Source organism: Grampus griseus (genome assembly GCF_964374135.1).
Source record: "Grampus griseus genome assembly, chromosome: 10".
NCBI classification, from domain to species: Eukaryota; Metazoa; Chordata; class Mammalia; order Artiodactyla; family Delphinidae; genus Grampus; species Grampus griseus.
This window is the reverse complement of record NC_139004.1, coordinates 53973902-53989769: the sequence shown is the minus strand read 5'-3', so window position 1 is coordinate 53989769 and position 15868 is coordinate 53973902.

The following is a 15868-nucleotide window of genomic DNA, read 5'->3' as shown; positions in this document are numbered from 1 at the left end:
AATTTCCCCTTCACCTTGTTGATATAAGTTTTGATTCTCTTTTTCTCTTATTTCTGATACTGACAGTATATATTATAGACAATTTATCACTTAAGATATAATTATTCTTGCCCATTATTATTGACTAACTATTTATGATATGTACTTGACGATTTGTAAGATACTAAATTTCTTGAAGGTAATGGCCGTGTAGTTTAGTGAAAAGAAAAGAAAATGTTTTAAGTCAGACAGAACTGGGTAAATGTATGCCTATGTTCTGTTTTAGCTGTGTGGCTCTGGGCAAAGTGATTTATCGCTCTGATCCACAAGGAGATTAAAAGGAGATTTTTAACATAACTCGCTGAGTAGCTATAAGTATTATATAAAATATATAAAACACCTGTCTCGGTGCCTAGAACTCTTATCAGTAAATATGAGCTTATTTTTCCCTTCCGTACTTGAATTCCCCTTCAGCACATCTCAGTTGATTAATGACAGTTATGGGATCTATTTTATAAAACGTTGGAACGTCCTTTTGGAGCTATGTTTCTGGGAGCAGAATTTGACAAATATTCCTAAATTCACCTAGATGAACTGGGTTACCCTAAGAGAAAGCTCTCCTTTACACTGTCTGCCCTGGCATAAGTCCACTGGGTGAAGGAGTTCATTGATTAATAATGCTTACTTGCATTTGCAGATCTAACTGCATAGCCAGCAAATTATTTAATTCCATTAAGAATTACACATCCCTTTATTAGTAGTGAGAAATCTAAGGCTCAGAGAGGTTAAGAACTTCCTTGAGGATCACACAACTCAGAAGGGTCAGAGCTCAGTCAGAAACCAAGGTCTCTTTGCTCCTAATCCTGGAATCTGCTCCCATGACCTACAGTATTCATGCATTAGTTGTTACCTAAATACACGGCAATTTCAAACATGGTAATTAGCTTAGTTTTGCATGCAGCCCATTCTGAGAATGTTCTGCCACTTCTTCAGCATCAGTATCTTTTACTGCCATGCTAGGTTGAGTTCACCCAGTCAAGGAATTGATTGTTTAGACTCTGCTAGACTCACTCATCTATGCTGAACCACTAAGACACAGCCAGATAGTTTTTTTTCCTGTAGAAGAAAAACTTCCTTGCAATTTCTTTGTGCTTACACTGTCAGTAATTGCAGTGCAGGCATTGTTATATAACTAAAAGAGCAAAAAAGCATGAGATCCCTAGAAACTCGAAGTTAGGAGCTTCAAGAAACTAATAGCATCAACTGTTCAGCCCTACCCTGGCCAGACTCACTACGTGAGCATGGCAGCCGACTGAATTATGAAAAACAAAAACAGATCACTGGTTAAATTACTCTGTGTTTTACAAGGAAACAATTACACCTAATTACAAGCAAGGCTGAGGTGTTGCTTTCCTAGTGAAACTAAGGGGGCAGGTGTAAGTTCAGGAACTCATTATCCAGCTTCAGGTAATGCTTCTAAATATACCACTAATATACTTCCTGCTGGTATTTTACTACTGTATTGATTTGGAACCAGTAAGGTCTTCATGAGGGTTTGCTAAAATAAAACTCCACACTGGGGGCTGCTTCCTATGTGTGACTTTTGGAATTCTGCTGAGATATATAAAACAGAAATAAGGGGGAAGTAACTGAAGCACTGTCAGTGTGTATTCTCTGCATTTGTGGCAAAGAAAGGGCCCTCTTTCTATCTGTGAGTAAGCTAGGTCTTATGAGATATTTTAAGTAATGATGGAGCCAAATTGCCGAGTCCAGGTTTATTCCATAATTTCATTTTTCCAGCTAAATATTTGGTTAGGATGTTTTATTGGGGAGCTACCAAGGGAAACAAAACACTTAGACACCAGGGCATGAGATTAATGCATATTTGATAACATGCATAAAAACTGAGGATCAGATTTCACTGGTTCTGAATACTATTTACAGGAATGATATAAAGATTAAGCTCTTTTTTATCTGGCAAGGAGACAGAGGCACCAACAGAATTGTAACTCTTGGATCCATGAAGAATTTTTTTAAATATAGACTTTTTAATCCAATTCTACTTGAAATGATATTCTTTATCATTGAGACCAGATGTGAAAAGGGGAAGGAATCCAGTTAAAGGAGAAAGGAACTTGCATATATGGGAATATCCCTAAAGGAGAAGTGCTTATAATAGCCCCTGTTAAGATAAGAAACTTTGGGAAAGGTCTGGGTAAGTATAATTTTGGCAGGCAGAGAATGGGGGCATTAGATGGAGCAGCATAAGAAACCACAAACACATGGAAACTTTCATGGTTACAGAGGAAAAGAAGAATCCATCCCATGAAAAACAGAATTGTGGGGAATGAGATTGGACCAAACATATTCGTACCTAATATACAGAGATAGATGGAGCCAGATCAAATTAGATGCTGGGAAACAAGTGTCAATGCTTGAACAGCGAGGATCATAAAATAATCTTTGCTTTAAAAAAATGAACTTGGCTGTGGAGGGCAGGTCCAGAATGGACCTAAGGGGAACGCTGGAGGGAACGGTACTTGAGGACTTCTGTCATGCTCTAAAGCAGCCAAGTCAGGGCAAGTGTCCAAGTATGACTTCAGGGAAAGGAAATCTCTTGTGGAGACAGACTGTGAACTGCAGCAGGAAGAAGCAGTGTCTGGAGGTGATGTCGAGACTTGTGCCTGTGGAGGACAAGAGTTTATCTCTGCTCAATGGAGCTGTCCAGACAGAGAAGCAGAGAGGAGCAAAAAAGACCCTCAAAACTGGCAAGATCCTGATGGGCTTTCAATTGCTGAGAAGGCTATTATGGGATTGTAGGTCCTGAACTTTTAAGTTGGGGTTCAGACTCACTAACGTGAGAGGGAGAGTGGATGAGACCTGAGCTGAAGTCTCAGAGGAAATGAGGGCAGTGAGACAACACAATCTAGCCTGAAAAGTTGGCTCCACATCAAGAGGTTTTGAGTTGAAACTGACCTATCTGAAAGAATAAGGGCCAGTGGGGTGCCCGGGGGAGGGTGGATACTGCTTTACTATGAGAGAACCTTCAGGCTAGGTGAATGCAAGTCAACATAGCTGTGAGTTTAGTACTTTTGAGTCCAGTAAATTTGGAAAAGATGAATTCTCTACCTAAGCCTAGGGTTGCTTACAGGAGGTGAAAACAAGAACAGCATTGAGCCTCAGAGAAGCCAAACACCCAGAGCCCTCCCATGTATATCCTGTACGCAGGTGTAGTCTGAGAAAAGGAAACTATAACCCCACTGTAGAAAACAGGTAATCACTACAGCCTGGGAGCAGGAGAACATTCAAGTGCCTTCCCAACCCATCTTTTTGTTTTGAATTTTGCCAAAATAGTGGCCAAGATGCAGCACTGAGCTGAAGGCAAGAGGAGTGGGCAGAGCACAGCCCCATTCTAGACTTAAAGATGGTAGTTCAATGGGATCTCTACCTCTGGTTACCAGCTCTTGAAGCTAAGCGAGTAGAATTAAATGGGAATTCAACCATTATTTTCAGAGTTTTTCATTTCCAAAGATTTTTTTACAGTTTGTATTGCTCAAAATGGGAAGGAATCCCTAGACACCTAAACTTCAAAGACATACTACCTGCAGAAGGGGAATCCTTCTAATTCCCCTCCCAGATGTGGCCATAGAAAACAAAAGATGAGGAAGATCTCCAAGAGAACAGAAGTGGGAACAAGGAAAGGAAGACCAGGGATCTCATTCCATAGCCAAGGCAATGAGTCCTGGCTATTCCAGCCAGTGTGACGTGTTTGCTGCTTACCACTACCCACTGATTTTGTTCTCCATCCTCTTTTTTCTCAAAATGGGAGGTTTTGTTGCAACTACTATGTTTTCTTTAGGGAGACATATTAGGTGGACAAAGCAAAGTAAAGTTTTGTTGTAAGTTGCCAGACCTAAAGCATTCCAAACAGTGTTGTCTATGAGACAACCAAGTCCAGAGACAGGAGTTAAGTCAACATTCAGTTATGAAAAGAGCTGTTCATGCCATCATACTATAACCAACTACTCTTCTTCGTTACAGTCACCTACGGATTCTCATGCCAAATACCTCATTCCTTGATAATTTTAGCTCTTAGCTCCATCACAGCTCATGTCATAATTCTTGGTGAGCCATTTATTTCTCAGAGATAAATTCAGTTCCTTGACCTTCTGTCTCCCAATGAACTTATTCTTTTTCTTAATAAATTTATTTATTTATTTATCTATTTTTGGCTGCGTTGGGTCTTCGTTGCTGTGCGCGGGCTTTCTCTAGTTGTGGCGAGCAGGGGCTACTCTTGGTTGCGGTGCACGGGCTTCTCATTGCGGTGGCTTCTCTTGTGAAGCACGGGCTCTAGGCATGTGGGCTCAGTAGTTGTGGCACACGGGCTCTAGAACACAGGCTCAGTAGCTGTGGCACACGGGCTTAGTTGCTCCGTGGCATGTGGGATCCTCCCGGACCAGGGCTCGAACCCATGTCCCCTGCACTGGCAGGCGGATTCTTAACCACTGCGCCACCAGGGAAGCCCCCAGTGAACTTATTCTTCATCCTACCTCTGCACGTACCCGCTCTGGTCATACCTTAGACCTTTTCAGTATTTAGATTACACCTTGAACTAGTTATGCAAACACTCTCTTAGCACCATAACCCTAGAGTGTAAATAATAAAAACTGTCTTGTATATTTTTTGAGAATTAAATAGGATGATGACATGAAGATCTTAGCACAGTGCTTCACATATTCAAAATGCTTAATCAAAGTAATTTCTGTTATATTTAAATGATATAATGCATAAAAGTCATACAGCTTACCAGGAGACTATTTGTTGACCACCAATTACATACAAACTGGATCTAGGTATGGGAATTCAGTGATAACCTAGTATGACACTGTGTCTTCCCTCAAGAAATCTACATTCTAACAGAAGAAATAGAACATAAGCATGCAAATAAATACATAAGATAATTTCAGGCTGCAGGGAAACAGGGATGTGATGAGGGCAGGAAGGTGACACTCTTGTTTGGATGGTCGAGGAAGAACTTCCAGATGAAGCACTTTAGAAAAAGACTGAATGTCAGCCATTGTAAAATGGAGGAGGAGCTTTCCATGCAAAAGGAACAGGGAACACAAAGACCTCTGGTCACGAATGAGCTCAACGTGTTAGAAATTCAGAAGAAGAGCCAGTGTGGCTAAAAGGTTGCATAAAAAGGAAAAGGTCAAAGGACATGATGTTCAAGAAACCAGAATCCAGATCGAGTAGGGTTTTGTTATGTTAAAGACGTTTAGTCCTTTCCTAATAATGATGAGAAATATAAGAGATCTCTTTAGCAGCCGGATAACGAATTTAAGTGTGCCAGAGATGAAGGGGGCACAGTTTCAGCAGAGGCCATAGTAATTAATACTGGTGAGAGATGATGGTGTTTTGAATTAAGACGGAACGTGCTGGACACGGTGAGAAGGGTAGAACCAGGGATATATTTTGAAGGTAAAGTTGACATAATTTTCTGATAGATCAAATGTGGGGTGTGAGGGGGAAAAAGGGGGTCTAGTTTGACCCCTAGATTTTTTACCTGAGTGAGGAAATATTTAGATGTACAAGTCTAGAGTTCAGAGTGTGAGTGGGAGAGGTTAGGACTAGATACACCTAATAAACAGTAACAGATTTTGAATGAATAACTCTTCTGAGTACGGGGAAAATGTAAAATAGGACTTGAATGTTTATATCAGGCAGCTTTAGGCAGGACAAAACTCCAGATCCTACTGTAGAAAAATGAATAAAGAGGTCATCACCACCCCCTTTCCAAGCCCTCACTCTCCACCCTTTCTCACTAGTTTAAAAACACATTCTGGGAAATAAACGTTTCCTTGAAGACTTTAAACTGATAATTTCAATTTTGAAATGATCTTTAAGACAATTATTATTGTCAAGAGCATCAGAAAATGGAAACTCAAGGTTGAAAACAAATACGTGTGTTTAACCAGAGAGAGGTGTCAGGGAGGACGTAATACGAATAAAAAAGCAGCAAGGGGGAAAAGATATGGGGATATATGTATATGTATGGCTGATTCACTTTGTTATAAAGCAGAAACTAACACATCATTGTAAAGCAATTATACTCCAATAAAGATGTTAAAAAAAAAAGCAGCCAAAGAGATGTATTTCTAAATTGCTGTGAAAACAGAAGCTAAAGATTCTCCTTGATGCATATTCAGTGTTTGCACCAAACAGAGAATAAGGGAAGAATGTCAATGTAGATGCTGAAAACTGACTGAGAAGAGGGCTGCTATCTAGATCAGTGAGTCCAGATCATCTTAAAAAATAAGTGTGAACTTGGTTCCTGTCCTCCCAGACTTTCATACAATCTGACAAGTGCAAATGACAGGCTACTTTAGGAGGACCAGGAATCTAAAGCCAGAAAACCAATCGTCTTTTACCAGCCACACCTCCTTTCTACTTCAGAGTACCTCCAGGATCGTGTGGAAGATAGCAAAAGATTGGGTGGTGTATACAGTTAGGATCTCAAGGAGTTTGGAATTCAAATCAAGGCACTCAAGGCTACTAAGCTACTGTAACTGAAATCAATAAACCCTTTTCATAACACTCTTCACTGAAATCAACTCTCAGATCAACCCTTGCTTCACCGTGGTCCCTGGAGAACGGCTGCTGTGGAGAACACGTGGCTATATAAGCTTTAAAGCTTCCAACTCCAGCTTTAAATTTCACTGTGTGACCTTGAGCAACTTCCTTAAACTCCTGAGCCTTGATGAACTCAACAGTAAAATAAGAACTATTATATCTCCCTTTCAGAATCGTTCACGACTGTGAAAGCTATAAAGAAAGTGTCTGAGAGGGTTCAAGGCACAGAGCAAATGCTCAAAGGGTATCATTTATTTCTCCATAACCTTTCTCTCTATTTCCACAGCATACTGTGTATGCCTCTGCTTATTTCCTTCCATCCTACATCATAATTAGTCATTTGCTGTCTTTCTCCTCCACTATAGGATAACCTCCTAGAGGAAAGAGACCCTGCTTTGTTCATTTCTACGTCAGCCCAGCATTTCCAGAGCAGGAAACTTTCCATCACTGGCACCAACTAAATGTGAAATGAATCAATGAATGAAAGAATGTAAACAGAGAAGCGGTCATGTTCTTATTCTTCAGAACAGATCCAGGCATCTCATCCCAAGTTCACCCTGGTTCACAAAGAGGGCTCACACCAGACTTGAATTAAGTCATCTCAAGAAGCAGCAATCCCGAGCCTGGGCATGCACACAGCACACTGTGATCAAACTAACAGTGATAAAAGCCTGTGGAACCTCACCTTTATCCCCACTCAGTGTGTCTTTACATACCAGGCCGTGTCTTCTAGGTGGAAGGAAGAGAATGGTTGGATGGGGGTATGTGAGCATATATATCAGCTTTTCTCCCAGGTATTGTTGTACGTTATATGTTTAAATTGCTTGACTTCCATAGAAACAGCTCTTTCTGTCCTGGGATTCTGACAATATTTCTCCTGATCTCTACAGTCATCTTTCCTTTCAGATGCTATAGTCAAGCTTCAATTTCTCTTTTATTTTTAATTAAAGTCCCCATCACCTATTGACTTTGCAAACTCTTTCGAAAGTGACTGATGAGACAAAAAGTTCATTACTTTCGAATCAATTCCCAATCTGGTTCTGCTTCCTCTCAGCCAGTGGGGCCGGAATCCTGTGAGCCCCCTCCTGCAGCACTGCACAAAATGCACACGCTGGATATTCAAACAATTCACATGATCCAAGAGTAGCTGCTAATCGTTGTTTCCCCAAAGAGTGAGGCCATATTCCTTGGATCCTAGCAAACTCTTCTGCTTCTCATTGACCACACTCTCCTCCCTACTGCAGGAAGCATATTAAAGTGACAAAGATGGAAAAGTAGTCAGGGGATGCACTCACAAATTGCCCCTCATCTGTCAAGGGAGGATGCTGGACCTGGTAAGCTGTGAGACCTGTCACAATTCTATAAAGCTAAAGCTAAAGCTTGAAGAAACCTTAGAAATTTCCATGTTTAACACTTGCTTTTTAGGGACATGAAACAGAGGGCAAAAGATATTTCTGATTAGTCATCCAGACATGAAGCCTACTATCTAAATAACAAAAAAACTGTTGAGCATCTACTTTGTGGCAGGAATTTATATCCCTGTTTATAGGTGAGGAAACTGAGGTTTAAGAATGCATAAATGAAGATTTATGCCTCCAAATGGGCAGGGTTAGGGACAAGATCTTCTATTCATTATACATTTATTATATTCTCCTGTATTCTAATTAACTGGTAATCATATTTTTTCCTTAACAAAAAGAAGCACCATTTTCTCATTTTAATTAGGAAGTCAGCAAATAAGGTCATACCTCAATGTTTTTTTCTTATGTGTGATTCATTTATTTGCCCCCAGTTTATTTATATTTTTTATTTATTTATTTTTTAATATTTTACCTTTGAGTATTTCATTTTTTTAATGCTTTTATTGGAATATAATTGCTTTACAATATTGTCTTAGTTTCTGCTTTATAACAAAGTGAATCAGCTATACATATATACATATCCCCATATCTCCTCCCTGTTGCATCCTCCTTATCCCACCCTTCTAGACGGTCAAAAAGCACTGAGCTGACCTCCCTGTGCTATGCGGCTGCTTCACACTAGCTATCTACATTATATTTGGTAGCGTATATATATCCATGCCACTCTCTAACTTCGTCCCAGCTTACCCTTCCGCCTCTCAGGGTCCAAAACTCCATTCTCTATGTCTGCATCTTTATTCCTGTCTTGCCCCTAGGTTCTTCAGAACCTTTTTTTTTTTTTTTAGATTCCATACATAGGTGTTAGCATATGGTATTTCTTTTTCTCTTTCTGACTTACTTCACTTTGTATGACAGACTCTAGGTCCATCTACCTCACTACAAAAAACTGTTTCGTTTCTTTTTATGCCTCAGTAATATCCCATTGTATATATGTGCCACATCTTCTTTATCTATTCATCTGTCGATGGACACTTACATTGCTTCCATGTTCTGGCTATTGTAAACAGAACTGCAATGAACATTGCGGTACATGACTCTTTTTAAATTATGGTTTTCTCAGGGTATATGCCCAGAATTGGGACTGCTGGGTTGTATGGTAGTTCTACTTTTCGTGTTTTAAGGAACCTCCGTACTGTTCTCCACAGTGGCTGTATCAATTTACATTCCCGCCAACAGTGCAAGAGAGTTCCCTTTTCTCCACACCCTCTCCAGCATTTATTGTTTGTGTTTTGATGATGGCCATTCTGCCTGGTGTGAGGTGACACCTCATTGTAGTTTTGGTTTGCATTTCTCTAATGATTAGTGATGTTGAGCATACTTTCATGGGTTTGTTGGCAATCTACATATCTTCTTTGGAGAAATGTCTGTTTAGGTCCTCTGCCCATCTTTGGATTGGTTTGTTTTTTTCATATTGAGCTGCATGAGCTGCTTGGAAATTTGGGAGATTAATCCTTTGTCAGTTGCTTCATTTGCAAATAAATTCTCTCATTCTGAGGGCTGTCGTTTCATCTTCTTTATGCTTTCCTTTGCTGTACAAAAGCTTTTAAATTCCATTAGGTCACATTTATTTTTGTTTTTATTTCCATTTCTCTAGGAGGTGGGTCAAAAAGGATCTTCTGTGATTTATGTCATAGAGTGTTCTGACTATGCTTCCTCTAAGAGTTTTACAGTGTCTGGCCGTACATTTAGGTCTTTAATCTATTTTGAGCTTACTTTTGTGTATGGTGTTAGGGAGTGTTCTAATTTCATTCTTTTACATGTATCTGTCCAGTTTTCCCACACCACTTATTGAAGAGGCTGTCTTTTCTCCACTGCATATTCTTGCCTCCATTATCAAAAATAAGGTGACCATATGTGCATGGGTTTATCTCTGGGCTTTCTATCCTGTTCCATTGATCTGTATTTCTGGTTTTGTGCAAGTACCATACTGTCTTGATTACTGTAGCTTTGTAATAGAGTTGGAAGTGAGGGAGCCTGATTCCTCCAGCTCTGTTTTTCTTTCTCAAGATTCCTTTGGCTATCCGGGTTCTTTTGTGTTTCCATACAAATTGTGAAATACTTTGTTCTACTTCTGTGAAAGATGCCATTGGTAGTTTGATAGGGGATTGCATTGAATCTGTAGATTGCTTTGGGTAGTATAATCATTTTCACAATGTTGATTCTTCCAATCTAAGAACATGGTGTATCTCTCCATCTGTTTGTATCATCTTTAATTTCTTTTATCAGTGTCTCATAGTTTTCTGCATACAGGTCTTTTGTCTCCTTAGGTAGGTTGATTCCTAGGTATTTTACTTTTTGCTGCAATGGTAAAGGAGAGTGTTTCCTTAATTTCTCTTTCAGATTTTTTATCATTAGTGTATAGGAATGCAAGAGATTTCTGTGCATTAATTTTGTATTCTGCTACTTTAACAAATTCATTGATTAGCTCTACTAGTTTTCTGGTAGAATCTTTGGATTCTCTGTGTATAGTATCATGTTATCTGCAAACAGTGACAGCTTTACTTCTTTTCCAATTTGGATTCCTTTTATTTCTTTTTCTACTCTAATCGCTGTCGGTTAAAACTTCCAAAACTGTGTTGAATAATAGTGGTGAGAGTGGACAACCTTGTCTTCTTCCTGATCTTAGAGGAAATGCTTTCAATTTTTCACCATTGAGAACTATGTTGGCTGTGGGTTTGTCATACGTGGCCTTTATTATGTTGAGGTAAGTTCCCTCTATGCCTACTTTCTGAAGGGGTTTTACCATAAATGTGTGTTGAATTTTGTCAAAAGGTTTATCTGCATCTGTTGAGATGATCATATGGTTTTTCTCCTTCAATTTGTTAATATGGTGTATCACATTGATGGATTTGTGTATATTGAAGAATCCTTGCATTCCTGGGATAAACCCCAGTTGACCATGGTGTATGATCCTTTTAACGTGCTGTTGGATTCTGTTTGCTAGTATTTTGATGAGGATTTTTGCATCTGTGTACATCAGTGATAGTGGCCTGTACTTTTCTTTCCTTGTGACATGTTTGTCTGGTTTTGGTATCATGGTGATGATGGCTTTTTAGATTGAATTTGGGAATGTAGCTCCCTCTGCAAGTTTTTGGAAGAGTTTGAGAAGGATCGGAGTCAGCTCTTCTCCAAATTTTTGGTAGAATTCAACTGTGAAGCCATCTGGTTCTGGGCTTTTGTTTGTTTGAAGATTTTTAAACACAGTCTAAATTTCGGTGCTTGGGATTGGTCTGTTTATATTTTCTATTTCTTCCTGGTTCAGTCTCGGAAGGTTGTGCATTTCTAAGAATTTGTCCATTTCTTCCAGGTTGTCCATTTTACTGGCACATAGTTGCTTGTAGTAATCTCTCATGATCCTTTGTATTTCTGCAGTCTCAGTTGTTACTTCTCCTTTTTCATTTTTAATTCTATTGGTGTCTTCTCCCTTTTTTTCTTGATGAGTCTGGATAATGGTTTATCAATTTTGTTTATCTTCTCAAAGAACCAGCTTTTAGTTTTATTGACCTTTGCTATTGTTTCCTTCATTTCTTTTTCATTTATTTCTGATCTGATCTTTACCATTTCTTTCCTTCTGCTAACTTTGTGGGTTTTTTGTTCTTCTTTCTCTAATTGCGTTAGGTGCAAGGTTAGGTTGTTTATTGAGATGTTTCTTGTTTCTTAAGGTAGGATTGTATTGCTATAAATTTCCCTCTTAGAACTGCTTTTTCTGCATCCTATAGGTTTTGGGCCATCGTGTTTTCATTGTCCTTTGTTTCTAGGTATGTTTTGATATCCTCTTTGATTTCTCCAGTGATCTCTTGGTTATTTAGTAGTGTATTGTTTAGCCTCCATGTGTTTCTATTTTTTACAGATTTTTTCCTGTAATTAATATCTAGTCTCATAGCATTGTGTTCGGAAAAGATACTTGATACGATTTCAATTTTCCTAAATTTACCAAGGCTTGATTTGTGACCCAAGATATTATCTCTCCTGGAGAATGTTCCATGAGAACTTGTGAAGAAAGTGTATTCTGTTGTTTTTGGATAGAATGTCCTATAAATATCAATTAAGTCCATCTTGTTTAATGTATCATTTAAAGTTTGTGTTTCCTTATTTATTTTCATTTTGGATGATCTGTCCATTGGTGAAAATGGGGTGTTAAAGTCCCCTACTATGATTGTGTTACTGTCCATTTCCCCTTTTATGGTTGTTAGCATTTGCCTTATGTATTGAGGTGCTGCTATGTTGGGTGCATAAATATGTATAATTGTTATATCTTCTTCTTGGATTGATCCCTTGATCATTATGTAGTGTCCTTCTGTGTCTCTTGTAACAGTCTTTATTTTAAAGTATATTTTGTCTGATATGAGAATTGCTACTCCAGCTTTCTTTTATTTCCATTTTCATGGAATGTCTTTTTCCATCCCCTCATTTTCAGTCTGTATGTGCCGCTAGGCCTGATGTGGGTCTCTTGTACACAGCAAATATACAGGTCTGGTTTTTGTACCCATTAAGCTAGTCTATGTCCTTTGGTTGGAGCATTTAATCCATTTACATTTAAGGGAATTATTGATATGTATGTTCCTATTACCATTTTCTTAATTTTTTTGAGTTTTTTATTGTAGGTCTTTTCCTTATCTTGTATTTCCTGCCTAGAGAAGTTCCTTTAGCATTTGTTGTAAATCTGGTCTGGTGGTGCTGAATTCTCTTAGCTTTTGCTTGTCTGTAAACGTTTCAATTTCCCCATCGAATCTGAATGAGATCACTGCTGGGTAGAGTAATCTTGGTGGTAGGTTTTTCCCTTTCATCACTTTAAATATATCCTGCCACTCCCTTCTGGCTTGTAGAGTTCCTGTTGAACGATCAGCTGTTAACCTTATGGGGATTCCCTTGTACGGTATTTGTTGTTTTCCCTTGCTGCTTTGAATATTTTTCTTTGTACTTAGTTTTCATAGTTTGATTAATATGTGTCTTGGCGTGCTTCCCCTTGGATTTATCCTGTATGGGACTCTCTGCACTTCCTGGACTTAACTATTTCCTTTCCCATATTAGGGAAATTTTCAACTAAAATCTATTCAAATACTTTCTCAGTCCCTTTCTTTTCCTCTTCTTCTTCTGGGACCCCTATAATTCAAATGTTGCTGCATTTACTGTTGCCCCAGAGGTCTCAGAGACTGTCCTCAATTCTTTTCACTCTTTTTTCTTTATTTTGCTCTGCGGTAGATATTTCCACTACTTTATCTTCCAGGTCACTTATCCGTTCTTCTGCCTCAGTTATTCTGCTATTGATTCCTTTCAGAGAATTTTTAATTTCATTTACTGTGTTGTTCATCATTGTTTGCTTGCTCATTGGTTCTTCTAGGTCCTTGTTACATGTTTCTTGTATTTACTCCATTCTATTTCCAAGATTTTGGATCATCTTTACTAGCATTAATCTGAATTCTTTTTCAGGTAAACTGCCTATTTGCTCTTCATTTGTTTGGTCTGGTTGGTTTTTACCTTGCTCCTTCATCTGCTGTGTGTTTTTCTGTCTTCTCATTTTGCTTAACTTACTGTGTTTGGGGCCTCCTTTTTGCAGGCTGCAGATTTGTAGTTCCCGTTGTTTTTGGTGTCTTCCCCCAGTGGCTAAGGTTGGTTCAGTGGGTTGTGTAGGCTTTCTGGTGCAGGGGACTGGTGCCTGTGTTCTGGTGGATGAGACTGGATCTTTTCTTTCTGGTGGACAGGACCGTGTCTGGTGGTGTATTTTCTGGTATCTGTGACCTATTATGATTTTAGGCAGCCACTCTGCTAACAGGTGGGGTTGTGTTCCTGTCTTGCTAGTTGTTTCATATAGGCAGTCCAGCACTATAGCTTGCTGGTCATTGAGTGAAGCTGGGGCTTAGCATTGAGATGGAGATCTCTGGGAGATCTTTCGCTGTTTGATATTATGTGGAGGTAGGAGGTCTCTGGTGGACCAATTTCCTGAACTCGGCTCTCCCACCTCAGAGGCACAGGCCTGACACCCAGCCAGAGCATGAAGACCCTGTCAGCCACACGGCTCAGAATAAAAGGGAGAAATTAATTAATTAATTAATTAAAGTCATTAAAATAAAAAATTATTAAAAATTAAAAAATTAAAAAGTAATAATAATTTTAAAAAAGGGAAAAAAAAGAAAGAAAGAAGAGAGCAACCAAACTGAAAAACAAATAAATCCAACAAAGGTAAGAAGCACTAAAACCTATACTAAAATAACATGGAAGATGCTGGAAGAGTAAGACGTGGAGATCACCTTCCTCCCCACAAGTACATCAGAAATACAGCTACATGTGGAACAACTCCTACATAACACCTACTGAACGCTGGCAGAAGACCTCAGACCTCCCAGAAGGCAAGAAACTCCACATGTACCTGGGTAGGGCAAAAGAAAAAAAAAAAAATAGAGACAAAGAATAGGGAGGGGACCTGCACCAGTGGGAGGGAGTTGTGAAGGAGGAAAGGTTTCCACACGCTAAGAAGCCCCTTTGCTGGCGGAGACTGCGGGTGGCAGAGGGGGAATCGTCGGAGCCACGAAGGAGAGCACAGCAACAGAGGTGTGGCAGGCAAGGCGGAGAGATTCCCACACAGAGGATCACTGCCGACCAGCACTCCCCAGCCCGAGAGGCTTGTCTGCACACCCACCGGAGCGAGTGGGAGCTGGGAGCAGAGGCTCGGGCTTCAGAAGTCAGATCACAGGGAGAGGACTGGGGTTGGCGGCATGAACACAGCCTGAAAGGAGCTAGTGCTCCACAGCTAGCTGAGAGGGAGTGCAGGAAAAAGTATGGAGCTGCCGAAGAGGCAAAAGACGTTTTCTTGCCTCTTTGTTTCCTGGTGCGCCAGGAGAGGGGTTTAAGAGTGCCACTTAAAGGAGCTCCAGAGACGGGCACGAGCCGTGGCTATCTGCACAGACCCCAGAGACAGTCATGAGATGCTAAGGCTGCTGCTGCAGCCACCAAGAAGCCTGTGTGCAAGCATTGGTCACTATCCACACCTCCCCTTCTGGGAGCCTGTGCAGCCTGCGACTGCGAGGGTCCCGAGATCCAGGGACAACTTCCCCAGGAGAACACACGGCACACCTCAGGCTGGTGCAAAGTCACGCTGGCCTCTGCCCCCGCAGGCTCGCCCCTCACTCCGTACCCCTCCCTTCCCCCGTCTGAGTGAGCCAGAGCCACCTAATCAGCTGATCCTTTAAGCCCGTCCTGTCTGAGTGAAGAACAGACGCCCTCAGGCAACCTACATGCAGAGGCGTGTCCAAATCCAAAGCTGAACTCCAGCAGCTGTGCAAACAAAGAAGAGAAAGGGAAATCTCTCCCAGAAGCCTCAGGAGCAGCGGATTAAATCTCAACAATGAACTTGATGTATCCTGCATCTGTGGAATACCTGAAGAGACAACGAATCATCCCAAATTGAGGAGGTGGACTTTTGGAGCAACGATATATGTATTTTTTCCCCTTTTTCTCTTTTGTGAGTGTGTATGTGTATGATTCTGTGTGTGATTTTGTCTGTGTAGCTTTGCTTTTACCATTTGTCCTAGGGTTGCGTCTGTCCATTTTTATTGTTGTTATTGTTGTTTTTGTATTGTTTTTAGCACGTGTTATCATTGGTGGATTTGATTTTTCGTTTGGTTGCTCTCTTCTTTCTTCCTTTCTTTCTTTATTTTTTATTACTTTTAAAGAAAATTTTTAAATAAAACAAGTTGCAGAATGAAACTATTAAAAAAAGAAATTTTTGTAAATAATTATTTTTTATTTTAATAACTTTATTTTATTTTCTTTTACTTTATTGTATATTATATTATTTTATTTTATCTTCTTCTTTCTTTACTTCTTTCTTTTATTCT